Consider the following 15,940-nt stretch of genomic DNA (forward strand, 5'->3'; position numbering starts at 1 on the left):
AAGTTCATATGGGCTTCCCAGGTGGCACTAGTGGTAAAGAACACACCTGCCAGTACAGGAGACACAAGAGACACTGGTTCGATCCCTGGGTGAGGAAGATCCCCTGCAGGAGGACATGGCAACCCACTCCAGTATTCTTGCTAGAGAATCCCATGGACAGAGGAGCCTAACAGGCTACAGTCCATGGGGTCACAGAGTAGGACACAACTGAAGTGATTTAGCATGCACGGGATTATGTGTGGAATTAATGGCATATTAAGAATAAAATGCTGATCAGTGTCTGGCAAACAAATACATTATTCTTATCATCTCATGTTTAATAGAACCTTTACTTGTCAGAAACATTTACCTTTAGTCAGTTAAAATGGAGAAATTAAATAATCCATAGGGGTGGTGTGTTTGGTAGGCAAGTCTTCAAAGTATGTTGTCTGTGAGTGAAATCTTAAAAGTTGTCCTTAGTGGTGAAAAAGTTTAGGAACATATAGATGTATGGGAGTCCTATATAATATCTGAAGCTTGGACCCACTTTTGAACAACCCAGATGCCCACTGTTAATGGTTTTCCTTGTCCTCCCAATGTTAAAGAATCAGTTCACCAAAAATTTAGTGTATTGCTATATTTTATAAAGAAGCTGCAAAAAGCTCAGAATCAGGTAGTTCAGAATCAGTTAACATTCTTTGAGTGCTTGCTGTATACCAAGCCCATGTCTAGACACTCCTCAAGTATATAAACCTGAGTATCTTCCCCATGAAATAATTTGGATAATCACTAAATGTTATTTTTATACTTTTTTAAAAAGCTAACTGTTAAGGACACTAATGAGGCATGATTTCTTGGAACCTCCATGATGTGAACCATCAGATCCTACAATAAAACACATATTTTTAAAGGAAGTCTCCCCAGTTTTGAAGAGCACATTGAGAGAATTGGCAAAAACTCAGCATGCCCACTCAGATCTCTCCCTAGAACACTATGTCATTAGAAAATGCAGTGGAGGTCCCTTTCTTGCATAACTGCTGTATACTGTGGTCCGGCTCAGTCTGAGCAAGCACCAAGGGCAGAGGAGATGTGTTTTCCCTTGAAGAACTTTTTCCTATCCTGTGATGTGCTCACAAAGGGCCACCCATTCACCTACCAGACAGTAGATGAAGCCCTGTATATGCAAAAAGGAACCTAAATATCCTTTCTTTTCCTGTCTGTTAGTTGAGTTGTTTGTAATGTTTCCCCATGATACAATCCATCAACTGAAGACAGTTCCTCACCTGGAATTTCAAAGCAACTAGGTGGAACAGTCTGGGAAGTCATTTCTGAGTTGTTTCCTCACTGCCTCGCCTCTACCAATACCACCAGCGCTCCAGCACTCCAGTTTACCTGGAGCCTTTCCTCACAACTGGATCATCATGTCCTCTTCGCCCTGCCAGTCAGTCCTGCCTGGGCCAATTCCAAATTCTTGGAAATTCTAGCTTAGCAGGAGATTCCCTGCTTCCCCAAAGGCCACTCATTTGGATGTAATCCTCTACACCATATTCTCTCATTTTAAGTCTTGTCTTTTGTATTCACTTTGGCACCTAATGCCATACTTCCTTACTCTGTGACTTATTTCATATACACATGACCTGAAGGTTACAACTAGACTGCCACTCCCATGGTGCTAGGAAGCCTTCAAATTCTCTACATTTTATCTCTCAGAAATACCTGAAACAGAAATGTTGCCTGCTGATGTTTTTATTTTCTATTGAAGTATAGTTGATTTACAATGTTGTGTTAGTTTTAGATGTACAGCAGAGTTATTCAGATACATATATATGTATGTATATAAGTGGCACTAATGGTAAAGAACCCGCCTGCCAATGCAGGAGACATAAGAGACGTGGGTTCAGTCCCTGGTGGCTCAGACAGTAAAGAATCTGCCTGCAATGTGGGAGACCCAGGTTGGATCCCTGGGTTGGGAAGATCCCCTGGAGAAGGGAATGACAACCCACTGCAGTATTCTTGCCTGGAGAATTCCATGGACAGAGGAGCCTGATGGGCTACAGCCCACAGGGTCACAAAGAGTTGGACACGACTGAGTGACTAACAGACACACACGCACACACACACAGATTCTTTTTCAGATTATTTTCCCTTATAAATTATTACAAAATATTTAGTATAGTTCTCTGTGCTATACAGTAAGTCCTTGTTGGTTATCTATTTTCTGCCTGCTGTTTAATTAACAAACCAAATACCACTTCTCATTTTGTGTTTAAAAATCACACATAGCATATTCTGATGGCCACATAAGTCCTGTGGAAAGCAGTAATTTGGGAGAAAGAAATACACATTTTGCAGACTGTCAAAAGAAAACTGGTATTTTCCTATGCTGCCAATGTGAAAAGTGTAGCTATACCGTCTGCCTGGGTAGAGCATGGCTTCACAGTATAGATTACAGTCAAAACTGCAGGCAGCTTTCACCTGGCTCCATCATAGTTTCCAGCCTTATCCACAACCCCTTGCCTACTTATAATATTAAGGAGCACTAGGATTTTTTCTTTTCAAATATAGACAAAACTTTGACTGTAAACAGTTGTATCCTACTTGTCACACGTGAAACTTGCATCTTACACAGGAGAGAGGGGTGTGTGTGTGTGTGTGTGTGTGTGTGTGTGTGTGATGAGTCTAAATTTAGCTGTCTCTAGGATAACCTTATATGCAGAATACATCATGAGAAATGCTGGGCTGGATGAAGCACAAGCTGGAATCAGGATTGCCAGGAGAAATATCAATAACCTCAGATATCCAGATGACGCCACCCTTATGGCAGAAAGCGAAGAACTAAAGAGCCTCTTGAAAGTGAAAGAGGAGAGTGAAAAAGTTGTCTTAAAAATCAACATTCAGAAAACAAAATCATGGCATTCAGTCCCATCACTTCATGGAAAATAGATGGGGAAACCGTGGAAACAGTGGCAGACTATTTTTGGGGGCTCCAAAATCACAGCAGATCATGAGTGCAGCCATGAAATTAAAAGACGCTTACTCCTTGGAAAGTTATGACCAACCTAGATAGCATATTAAAAAGCAGAGACATTACTTTATGAACAAAGGTCCGTCTAGTCAAGGCTATGGTTTTTCCAGTAGTCATGTATGGATGTGAGAGTTGGACTATAAAGAAAGCTGAGCACTGAAGAATTGATGCTTTTGAACTGTGGTATTGGAGAAGACTCTTGAGAGTCCCTTGGACTGCAAGGAGATCCAAGCAGTCCATCCTAAAGGAGATCAGTCCTGGGTGTTCATTGGAAGGAATGATGCTGAAGCTGAAACTCCAATACTTTGGCCACCTGATGCGAAGAGCTGTCTCATTGGAAAAGACCCTGATGCTGGGAAAGAAAGATTGAAGGCGGGAGAAGGGGACGACAGAGGATGAGATGGTTGGGTGGTATCACTGACTCAATGGACATGAGTTTGGGTGAACTCCAGGAGTTGGTGATGGACAGGAAGGCCTGGCTTGCTGCAGGCCGTGGGGTTGTAAAGAGTCGGACATGACTGAGTGACTGAACTAACTGAGGATAACCAGTTAAATCCAGAATAAACATTTTTTTATACTTCTAAATAAGCTTGCTTGTAAAAACTCCAATTATGCCCTTTAACACCTTGAGCAGAATCCATGTAAGCACTTGGCTTTAGGGAAACTGTCTCTAGGCTGATTTCCTGCCATGATCTCTGTACCACTCCAGGTCCAACTCAACTTCCTTCCAAATGGCTGTTCATAAAGATGCACGTTGCAAAGGCCTCTTCTGTATACCCACTTCTGCCACTAAGGCCACCATGCACCCCTCACTGCTCTCTGCATGTACTCCTGAGAGCCTAGCAGGTAAAGTCCGCCACAGCCAAGTATAACCTTTCCCATCATTCTTGCCACTTATGTCCGAAATCCTCTCCTCTACCCACTGTACCCAAGTGTACATTCACTAGAGTCTAAACATACCATGAGTCATCCTGCCACTCCGTCTGTACTGACCCTGCCTGAAGTTCTGCACATTCCTCTGTGTTTGTTCTAGCTGCATGTTTCTCAGGATCCACTCAGAAGCTCATATTTTTTTCACCTCAGTGGTTCCTACCATCTCTCAAGGCTCAAGAACTATGTGCTCAACACTTATATTCCCAAATGGGATAGTGTGATAGAGTGCTTAGTGCCCACCCAGTCTTACATCTCTGTATATATACCACTTTATAGTGTGACTTTGCAGCTCCTCCCATCAGGAGGTGGAATATATTTCTCTACTCCATGTGTCTGGGCTGTTTGTGTAACTTGCTTTGGCCAAATATGCAGCATGAGTAACTCTGGGTGACTTCTGAGCCTAGATCTCAAGAAGTCTTGTAGCTTTCCTCTTTTCCCTGGGAACTCTGAAGCAACCATGTGAAGAAGCCCCAACTAGTCTGCTGGAGGAAGAGAGATGGTGTGGAGAGGCCAGTCAACTGCTAACCATTAGACATGTGAGTGAAGCCATCTTTATTCAGCCCTGATCATATTGCCAGATGACTAACCTCATGAGGGACTCTAGGAAGGACTAGCAGAAGAACCACTCAGCTGATTCTTGCCCAAATTGCTGATGCAGAGAATTATGAACAAATAAAATGGTCGTTATTTTAAGCCACTAAGTTTCGGGGTGAATTGTTTCATGTAGCAATAAATAACTGAAAGGGCAGATTTTGTTCTGCTGTATTCCTGGCTTCTAGAGAGTATGTCCATGATAGGTTTTCAGTAAGAGATCGTGGATAACTGTCATTATGGTGTCATTCCTCTCTTTACTTAGTAAGCAACCAAACTTCCCAGTCCTCATGTCTCTCCCTGGCTCTCAAACAATTCAAAGCTTGAGCTCAACACTGTCTTCTAGAATGACACCTTGTAGTTCTTTTTTGCTCCACTGAACCAAAATCCATTCACTTGCTCCCTTCACACCCCTGTGACAGGTTGTATCTCTCAGCTCTACTCTGCATCCCTCACTACTTACCTCATTCACTAACTCTGAGGGGCCACCCATGGACTGCCTCAGTGCCATAAAGCTGTTCTCAATTTCCCAGCCTTCCATCATCACTCTGAACCCTAAACACCTGATTCACATGTGCTTATAGTTAGGAGAGACCCAAGAGATTGTCTAGGACAACCCCTTCTAGTTATGAATGAGGAAAGATGGTCTCAGATAAAAAATAATAATAGTAAATGGCTTATTCAGGGTCACATGGTGGCAGTCTCAATACCAGAACCCACATGTCATGTAGATTATCACCTAGTAGATTGCTTATTTATGCTTGGTTCCTGTGTATGCAACTGTGCCCTGTGATTTAGACTGTGAAAGTTCTTTGGAGACAGACATAATATCTTTAACTTCTGCTTTTTTTACACTCTCCTGCTATCCCCAAAGACTAACCAGTAACTATTGGACACATCAGTAGTCAATAAATACTTGTTGATTAATTGACATTTAAGAGGAAATTATGCTTGGAACTGTTTTGTATTTTGTTTCTGATGGTAATTGCAACCATAGGTATTTGTCAAAACTCGAACTGTATATTAAAAAGGGTAAATTATACTGTGTGTAAATTTTTCAATTAAGGTATAATTCAAAGCAATTATGCTGAAGAGATCTATTTATTTGATAAAAGTGGCTAAATGTATAGGTAATGTATTACTGTGAGAAAATAAATTTGTACATAATAGGCACTCAGTAACGTTAGTTTCCTCCCTTTACACAAATGCTTCATGATTACCTGTCAAGACTGTAAAAGAAAGCATTCCTGTCCTAGGAGATGCCTGGATCTCAGATGACTTCTAAGATCCTGTGATTGGTTTGAAAGGTAAATAAATTATTATTTTGGAATGTGTGTGTAAAGTAAAATACAGAAGTGCTACCACACTATTCTAAAGGTGAGCCCCCTAGAACCTTAAATTTTGTTTCCAAAGATTTAGACTCACATATAAAACTATTAACCCTCTGTTAATAGAGATTATTTTAAAACTTAAAAGTAATACAAAAGAATGATCAAATGTCCTTTCATTGTCATCCTGGAGCATTGTCTGAGAGGCCCACCCAGGGATTATTTAGTTCTCTAGGGAATTACATCTTTGCTTGGCTTATTATTCACTAATGATTAGGATCTAGACCTTTTGAAGAGACATGTTAACTTACAGATTTTTGTCTGGTAGAAATGAAAAAAAAATCTGTTCGGTAGAAGAAATAATCCCAAAGACTATGGATTAACTGTCCTATAGTGCATTAACCACATTTCTATCTAATTTAGCTATCTTATTTTAGCATTTTTACTTTCAGTATCTGTATATACTGAGTCTCTCAAATATTCTTTGAATCAGCCTTGCATAATTCTGGGCCCTCACTAATAAATTAGTCTTTGACATATTCATTCTGTATTTGTATATAAGTCACGTTTTTAATTGTTTTTAAGATTTTTTTTTGTTTTTTATTTTATTTTTAATTTAAATTTATTTTAATTGGAGACTAGTTACTTTACAGTATTGTATTGGTTTTGCCATACATCAACATGAATCTGCCACGGGTGTACACATGTTCCCAATCCTGGACCCCCCTCCTACCTCCCTCCCCATACCATCCCTCTGGGTCATCCCAGTGCACCAGCCCCAAGCATCGTGTTTTTAATTTTGAAAATTACATCTGACACTCCAAACATCCTATAATGTTGTCTGTGGACCATGCCCCATCCTATACAAAGTCACTGAAATCTACTACTGATTGCTGGTTTTAATGCTGTATGAACACCTTGAGATACATTTTTGATCATGCTGGTACCTAAAGAGGTCTTCTCAGGAAAAAAACTAAGTGCCTCTGCAAGTGCTCAAGAAAACTGCAGAAAGACTTTCTGGAACTACTCCCACAAAATTCGAAACTGTTGTTCTTTCCTATCCTGTTACTCTTCTCTATCTATAAACCAAGAGGATGGCATTAAGAACCATGGTTTTAGAGATCCAGAGCAAACAGTCACACTGGGCCCTTCTTTCCTGTTAAACATTAATCCTATAATCCGCTTTTGCTAGTAATGGCCATAAAATAACTATATTGGGGCACTAAAAATTGATAAACTAGCAGCTGCCTCAAAAATCTAATAGCTTTGGCAAAATATACTGCAGCTTGTTGTGATAGAGCCTCCTTTTCCCTAACAGGTTTTATTTTAACACTTTATTTTTCACACCACTGAATAGCATAATCAAATTAACAAATTCAGCAGATGCTCAGTGAGTTCCAGGTACTAGGCACTACTCAGCCCTGACTGCCCTCACCTTCTTCCTAAGCAGGCTCAGCTAGTACTCAGTATCAATCATTGATTTTCAGTTGTCCAGGATGAAAATGGAGACTAGAACGCAAATGTAGGGTTGCAGTCTGCCCTGTCATCACCCAAAAGATTTAAAATGGAGTCAAGCAAAAGAATGGATCTGTTTCACTTTAAAACAATTTAATGATCTACAACACCACTGAATATTAAATGCATAGATTTGAAACATCCTGAGAAACAGGAAGGGTGGGTTAAAACGTGGTTCACAAACAAACTGGTATTTATAAATATTCTGAAATCAGCTTGACAACTTTATTGAAAGAGGTATGAAACAAATACCTTCCAATAAATACTCAAACTCAAAAATAATCCAAATGTGCCCTTTCTCACAAAGACCAAAGTGCCAAGTTTCCATGCAGTGCAGGGAATCCTCTGCAAAGGAAGTCTGAATCAAAATTCTAAAACACCAGAGAGGAGGGGGTGAAGTGGGTTGAGGCTATGGAACAGGAATAGGAGAAATTTTTTCAGAGATTCAGTTTCTAGTTAATTGCCACCATATAGAAATATGATTGATTTCTGTATTGACCTTATATCCTGCTTCCTTGCTAGGCTGTTAGTTATAGGACTTAAAAAAGTAAATTCTCTGATATATTCTAAACAAACAATCATGTTGTTTAGGAGTAGGGATACTTTCATTTTCTTTCAATCTTTATACCTTTTATATATTTTTTGTCTTTTGTTGCACAGGCCAAGATATCTAGTATGAGCTTTAATAGGAGTGATGAAAGAGCACATCTTTTTCTTGTTTCACCTTTAAGTTCTTTATCAAGTTGAAGAAGTTCCCTTCTTTTCCTAGTATGCTAAGAGTTTCTATTAGAAATGCATTCTGAATATTGTCAGATGCTTTTGTCCTCATCAACTGATATGATCATTTGGTTTTTCTTCTTAGACTCAATATGTTGATTACACTGAATGACTTTCAAATATTGGACCTGCCTTGCATTCCTGGGAGAAACCCCATTTGGTTGTATATGTGTGTTCAGTCGCTCAGCTGTGTCCAACTCTTTGTGACCCCATGGAGTATAGCCCACCAGGCTCCTCTGTCCGTGGAATTTTTCAGGCAAGAGTACTGTAGTGGGTTGCCATTTCTTGTTCCAGGGGATCTTCCCAACCCAGGGATCTACCTGCATCTCTTTGCATCTCCTGCATTCACAGGCAGATTCTTTAACACTAGTGCCACCTGGGAAGCAAGGTGTTAGTTTTTTGGTGTGTGTGTGTGTGTGTGTGTGTGTGTGTGTGTGTGTGTGTGTGTTGCTGTTAGATTTGGTAATATTTTGTTGAGGGTATTTTCTGTTATATTCCTGAGGGATATTGGTCTATAGTTTTCTTTTTCGTATTATGTTTGTCTGGGCTTAGTATCAGGGCTTTATAAAGTGAGTTGGGAGAAATTCTATCCTCTCCTGTTTTCTAGAAGAGATCTTACAAAATTAGGGTTATCTTTTTTTTTTTAAGTTAGTTCAAATTTGCAAGCAAAACTATCTGGGCCTAGGCATTTCTTTCCAAAAAGATTTTTAGCTATGAATTTAATTTCCTTAATAATAGATGGAGCATTATTCAGGTTACCTATTTCATCTTCAGTGAGTTTTAGTAGTTTGTGGGGTTTGAGCAGTGTATTTCATTTAAGTTGTCTAACTTACATGCATAGAGGTATTCATCATAGTATCCCCCTTATTATCTTTTTATGTCTGTGGGGTCTATAGTGATAATCTCTTTTGTTCTGCATATTAGGTAATTTGTTCTTTTTTTCTTTCTCAGATAAGCTAGAGGTTTATCAATTTTATTGCTCTTTTGAAAGTATCAGCTTTTGTTTTCATTTATCTTTCTCTGTTATTTTTCTGTTTTCACCTTCATTGATTTCTGCTTTATCTTGATTATTTCCTTTTTCTGCTTGCTTTGAGTTTATTTTGCTTTTTTTAATAGTTTCCTAAGGTGGAAGTGTAGATTATAGTTGACCCTTGAACAATAGGGATTTGAACTGCATAGGCCCACATATATGTGGATTTTTTTTCAGTAGTAAATACTACAGTACTACATGATTGGTTGAATCCACAGATGTGGAACTGGCAATACAGAGGAATAGACGTTATGGAGGAACCATGGATAGGGAGGGCCGACAATAAGTTAGATAAGGATTTTCAACTGTGCAGAGGTTTGCCACCCCTGGCCCCTGCATTGTTCAAGGGTCAACTGTATTTATATGAGAGCTTTTTTTTAATCTAAATGATTATTTATTGCTATGAGTTTTCAAGTCAACAAATTGAGTTATGTGTATTTTCATTTTTCTTTAATTAAAAATATTTTCTAATTTCCCTTAAAAGTTTATCTTTGATTAATGAATTATTTAGGTGCATGCTATCCAGTAGCCAAGTGTTTGGAGCTTTTCCTCTTATCTCTCTGTTGTTGATTTCTGTTTTATTTCCTTTATAGTCAGAGAACATATTCTTTATGATTTCAATTCTTTTATGTTTGAGGTTTGTTTTGTGGCCCAGGATGTGGTCTTTCTTGTTGAAAGAATATATATTCTGCTATTGTTGGATAGAGTGTTCTGTATCTATTGGCTAATTCCACTTGGTTGATAATGGTGTTCAGTTCTTACGATTTTCTGTCTACTAGTTCTGTATATTAATTAGAGAGCAATATTGAAACCTCCAACTATAACTGGATTTTTCTGCTTCTGATTTTAGATTTAAGAGGTTTTGCTTCACCTATTTTGAAGCACTGTTGTTAGGTGTTTACAATTTAGGATTGTTAAGTCTTTGAGGTGAATTAAATAACCCTTTTAGCATTATGATACTCCCTTTATATCCCGCTTTATCCTTTAGTTTAATATACATTTATTCTATTATTATATATAGTTGAACAGCCACTACACACACAATTGTATGGTGTTTTTTTTTTTTTTTTTGAGTGGGAAGGAATTTGGGTCTCAGAAATTTTTGTGAGCCTGATACATGTTTTCTGGCAGTCATTTAAGTGAGTTTTTTAAAAGCCCCTTGAAGAAAATATGATAAAAGTTGGTTCAAGAAAACCAGCAATTAGATTTCAAAATTAAACTACCTGTGAAGATAGTAAACCAAGAATTGGAAAGAACTGGGGCAATTACTGTATATTTCCTATATACCCAAATCCACCCTGGGAAACAGAAGCCTAGTCTAATGGGAAGACATGATGCAAGCAGAATGTGGTGGTATGCCCAGCCACAACTGGTGGCCTGGCAAGTTTGTGGAATGATGAGGCTCTTGAGGATAGTTTGAGCAGGGATGAGAAAGATAGCTGTAGGCAACACACAGAATTGGAAACCAACTGAAATTGTGTTGATACCAACTACATGACTTTTCTCAGTAGCCTTATGGGAATAGATAAAGTGACTTGACCCATAATAACACTGATTAGACTTCGCAATGTTATTTTTAAATAAAACCAACCCTATTTCCCCACTAAGGTGGCTTAGAGATACTGCAGATAAAACATTTAAAGTTTTGGTCCAAGCTTTTTCTGTCCTCCCACACTTGAAAGGTATTTGATGAACACCAATTTCCCAATCCTAGCATCACTAGGGAGAAGGCAGTGGCAACTCATTCCAGTATTCTTGCCTGGAGAATCCCAGGGACAGAGGAGCCTGGTGGGCTGCTGTCTGTGGGGTCGCACAGAGACACGACTGAAGCGACTTAGCAGCAGCAGCAGCATCACTAGTTTACAAATCTTAGGGCTAATTAACTCCCTTCTCATTTACCTAATGTGCAGTTTCCATCTGTTTCAGTAACCAGTGTAAATAGCGTGATTATTTTGCATGAAGTTCAGTATTCTACAGATCCCAGTTTTGTGATTGAACCAGGAACTCCCACCTTTTATGTGAATTTTAGTGGTACCATGGAGGCCAAAGCATTTTAATTTAGGTTAGCCAGGATGTTTCATTTGTAAAACCCTCTTGCAACAGGTTTATTCAATTCTCTTTAAAATGGTGGCATTCCTTTACTTTTCACCTTTCAGAAGCAGCAATTACATAAATTGAATATTAGATTAGGTCTAAAAATGTGGGCCCTATCAACTTTCATTGTTTTTCTGTATATGATCATGATAAAGGATTAAGACAAGGAAAATCCAATTTAAAAAGTTTGTCCTTGCCAAACTCCATAAAATAGCCACTTTAGAGTAAACCAGCAGAGCATTGTATCACCCCCCAGAAGCTGTAGATTTCATCACATGCACCAATAAATCTGCATGGCTAGTTTCTGCACTCTTCTTTTACAGAATCTATTTTACACCGATTATACCAAAGAGCATTTTAAACACAGACATATCAACTCTCTCATAAAGCAAAAACAAAGACATTTCCCATATTAGAAACAAGATACACCATCACTTAAAGTCTTCAAACATTACTGCACTTTAATTTTCATAATTGGACACTGCATTCAATGAAACAATCTGCAGAAAAGTAGTTTTAACAGACAATTAAAATACTTTTAAGCAGACATTTATTAGGTAATTTTACAAACATTACTTACATTAATGGTAATGGTAGAACTGGAGAGTATTGTACCTTTATCCCTGTAACTTTCTTTGCTCTGAATTCTTTCTTTTGATTAGCATTTGCATTATATCTTTTTTCATCTTTTACCTCTCATCTATCCATATCATTATATTTTTAATTATTTTCTTATAGTCTGTGTAGTGAGATTGTGTTTTTTTAATTTGTTCTGACAGTCTCTGTCTTCTAATTGTATGTTTAGACCATTACACTTAATGTTATTGATATGCTTGGTTTAAACCTACCATTTTATTATTTTTTATGTTACCTCTGTTATTATTTCCTCTCTTTTCTACTTCCCTGCCTTTGGGGTTATTTGAACATTTTTAGTGCTCTATTTTAATTCATCTACTGTGATTTTTGAGTTTATTGCTTGGCATATCTTTTGTGGTTGCTCTAGGGATCATAATATACAGCTTTACACAGTCTACTTAGAATCTATACTTTACCACTTCAAGAGGAATGCAGAAACCTTGTACCCTGTAGGTCCCTTTATCCTCTCCCCTTTATATTTGTCTTATGTATTGCATCTACACATTTAAAATCCCTTCACACATTCATTATTTTTGCTATCAGTTGCCAAACACATTTTAAATAATTCAAGAGAAGAACAGTCTGTTATATCTACCCAAATTTTACTATTTATATTGCCATTTCTTCATTCCTAATGTGCTAAATTTCTTTCTGTTGTAATTTCCCAACTGACTGAAGAGCTTCCTCTAACAATTCTTTTAGAGTAGATTGCTGCTATAAATTCTCATTCCTGAAGGATATTTTTGCTAGATATAGAATTGTATGTTGACAGTTCTTTTTTCCCCACACTTCAAACAGGTTGTGTCATTTCCTTCTGACTTCCATGGTTTCTGGTAAAAGAAATCCACTGTAATTCAAACTTTTATACCCTGATAAGATAATGTGTTTTTCCTCTGGCTGCTTTCAAGATTTTTTCTTTGTATTTATGTTCAGCAATGTGATTTGGATATGTCTGAAAACAGGTTTCTTTGGGTTTATTCTGTTTGGGATTTTTTTCACTGCTCAGGCTATTCAAAGTCGTCCTATGAGCAGGCTGTGGCTCCAGAATAGATTGGAATAATAATGACAGAATACTTCTTATGAAAGTATATTTGCTTCATAGGGACCTTCACACAGTAGAAAAGAAGTCTTTCTGTATATCCCAGATAGAATTTAACATTAGTGAATAATAGTTGTAACTCTTGCTCCCTTTCAGGTATGTGGAAGATTATTGCAAATGGACTAGAATGGAGAGAATTGAGCTTCAGAGAGAATGAGTTCTGTACTTTTACACACCTAGTAAATTTGCAAGTCTCTAATTTAGCGTTCAAGTTCTGCTTACATTACTGTAATATGTTCTTATGCATTGACAGAATTTATCCCTCCTCCGAAGCTGAAATTTTAACATAAGTTTATGATGAGATGCTGATTTGAAATGTCTACTTTTTAAAAAAATCAGGGAAGGTTTGAAATTTAAATTCCTTCAGGGAGGCATCAAGTCTTGGTTTGAGCAAAGACTAGTACGCTCTAGTGTGCCAGCTAAATCTGGCCCACTACCTGTTTCTGTACAGTCCATAAGCTAAGAATGGGTTTTTCTGTTTTTAAGTGGTTGAAAAAAATCAAAAGAAGAATATCTGATGACGTGACAATTATATGAAATTCAGGTTTCAATGTCTATAAGTGAAGTTTTATTGGAACAAAGCCATGTTCATTTATGTACATAAATAAATGTCTGTGGTTTCTCTTATACTGTAATGGCAGAGTTGAATAGTTAAGACAGAGGCTGAGTGGCCTGCAAAGCCAAAAATATATAGTGTCAGGTCCTTCACAGAAAAAGGTTGCTAACTCCTTATCTAGAACAATGTCCAGTGAATTGAGTTAGGATGTCATTGATCTGAACTGTGTGAAAAGGGTAGCTGGAATTCAAACTTTGCTCTTTGAATAAGTGTCTTAGGTATAAGAAAAGTAGAAGATAAGAATTATTAACTGATTGCAGTACTAGTCTATTGACATGTATTAAATGTTTTCAGTTCTGCAATATTCTGTTCTTTTCAAAGTAGCCCTTTAGGAAATCCTGCATTTGCAGCACCATGAACAAACCTGGAAGGCATTATGCTCAGTGAAATAAGCCAGACAGAGAAAGACAAATACTGCATGGTATCACTTACATATGGTATTAAAAAGGCAGGGGGTCAAACTCATAGAAACAGATTAGAATTGTGGTTGCCAGGGGCTAAGAGGTGGAGGAGGTGGGGAGAGGTTGGTAAAAGGGTACAAACTTTCAGTTATAAGATGAATAAGTTCTGGGGATGTAATGTACAGCATGGTCACTATAGTTATCAATACTCTATTTTATACTCGAAAGTTGTTAAGAGAATGCTAGCTACCATGGTCTCAGTGGTAAAGAATTAGCCTGCAATGCAGGAGATGTAAAAGACACTGGTTCAGTCCCTGGGTCGGGACGATCCCCTGGAGGAGGAAATGGCAACCCACTCAAATATTCTTGCCTGGGAAATCCCATTGACAGAGGAGCCTGGCGGGCTATAATTCATGGAGTTGCAAAAGAATCGAAGGCCACTTAGTGACTAAACAACAAGGGAGTAGATCTTAAATGTTCTCACCACAAAAAGATAAAAAGGTAACTGTGAAGTGTTAACTTGATGGGGGGAATCCTTTCACAATGTATGGGTATATCAAATCAAATCATCACATCATACACTTTAAATATATTATAATTTTATTTGTCAATTATACCTCAGTAAAACTGAGGGAGAAATTAAATAAATAAAGGGCAAAAAAGTAAAATAGCCTTTCAGATCAGGAGGAATTGATTAGAAGAAAAGCCAGAACTGTTTCTACCTGGTTGAAGATGATTGTCAGTTGAGGGTATTTGAGGCCCAAGTCGGGGGACTTTGGGAGGTTTTCTTGGCTGGACGAGATAAAGGTCATTATTTAAATTTTGTTTTTCCTGCTTCTCTGTTTGGGCTTTTGTGAGTCTTTTTCTTTAGGACTAATGAGAGGAAATGGCTGATCACTTTTAAATGAAGAGGAAAGCCCAACTCAGACTAGGAATCATTGCCACTCAACTCAACCCCTATAGGTAGGCCTTTCCTCTGGGCTTACTGACCTGCCTTGCCAGCTGGCATCAGAAGTCAATTGAGATGTCCATGGCCTGTTTCTGCTATAACCTCTTCCCTCCATCTCAAGGACCAAATGAACCACATCTGAATTATGCATGCATTTAAGGACTTTTTTTTAAGTCTGAGTGAACTTCTGTTGCCCATTAAAATTTAAACATCTCAGGTGGGTTGCCTATCATAGAGTTCCTAGCAACAACCAATTTTAATGCATACACATTAATTTTTAGGATAAGAATATTTTTATCTTGATTTGGAAGCTTACCTTTTAGGTGACAGGAAAACAAATCTCTCTGTGCTATGCATGCATATGTATTTTCTATGTATGTGTGTTCTATAATTACATAGCCACTCTTGGATGTATTACTATCATGAAATATAGCTGTTCTGAATGTCCTTGGCCACACCATTCTGGAGGTGAAAGCAGGGTTTGAATATCAGTCCCTTAGACTTTTGCTATCTCTGTTATAGTTCTACAGCTTCCAGGGAAGTCTTCAAACATACTAGTTTACCCTGGAGGTATCTGGTATTTTCCTGAATAGGTATTCTAGAGCTCCAAGTGTCATCTCCCTCCTCTCCTCTTTCCTCTTAGCTTTGACCTCTAGGGCAGGGTCCTTGATGGGCTTCTAGTGTTTTCAACCGCTATAGGTTCTCCTGTGTTTGTACAGCCTTCAGTGCTGCAAATACCACTGACATGCCTGATTCTGTCCACATGGATGACCCAATCATACAGTACCCAGTTAAGGGTACTGGTGTCTATGCTATGACTCTTGACTCTCTCTCATCCTCCTGCTGCAGCTGGAGTTTCTGGGGCTGTGGGGGCTGCATGTCAGCTTGTTTAGATTTCTGTGGTAAGTCCATCTCTTACTAGATTCTGAACCAAGTCCTTGAAAGCTAAGCTTTTACATAAACCTGA

General features: G+C 38.2%; 1 protein-coding gene across 1 annotated transcript in view; it reads left to right on the top strand.

The window, feature by feature from the left end:
* Positions 1–15,940, top strand: part of JADE3 (jade family PHD finger 3) — a 139,591-nt gene that overhangs the window by 16,716 nt on the left and 106,935 nt on the right. The gene's annotated exons all lie outside the window — the stretch shown is intronic.

This window comes from Capricornis sumatraensis, chromosome X, assembly GCF_032405125.1.
Source record: "Capricornis sumatraensis isolate serow.1 chromosome X, serow.2, whole genome shotgun sequence".
NCBI lineage: Eukaryota > Metazoa > Chordata > Mammalia > Artiodactyla > Bovidae > Capricornis > Capricornis sumatraensis.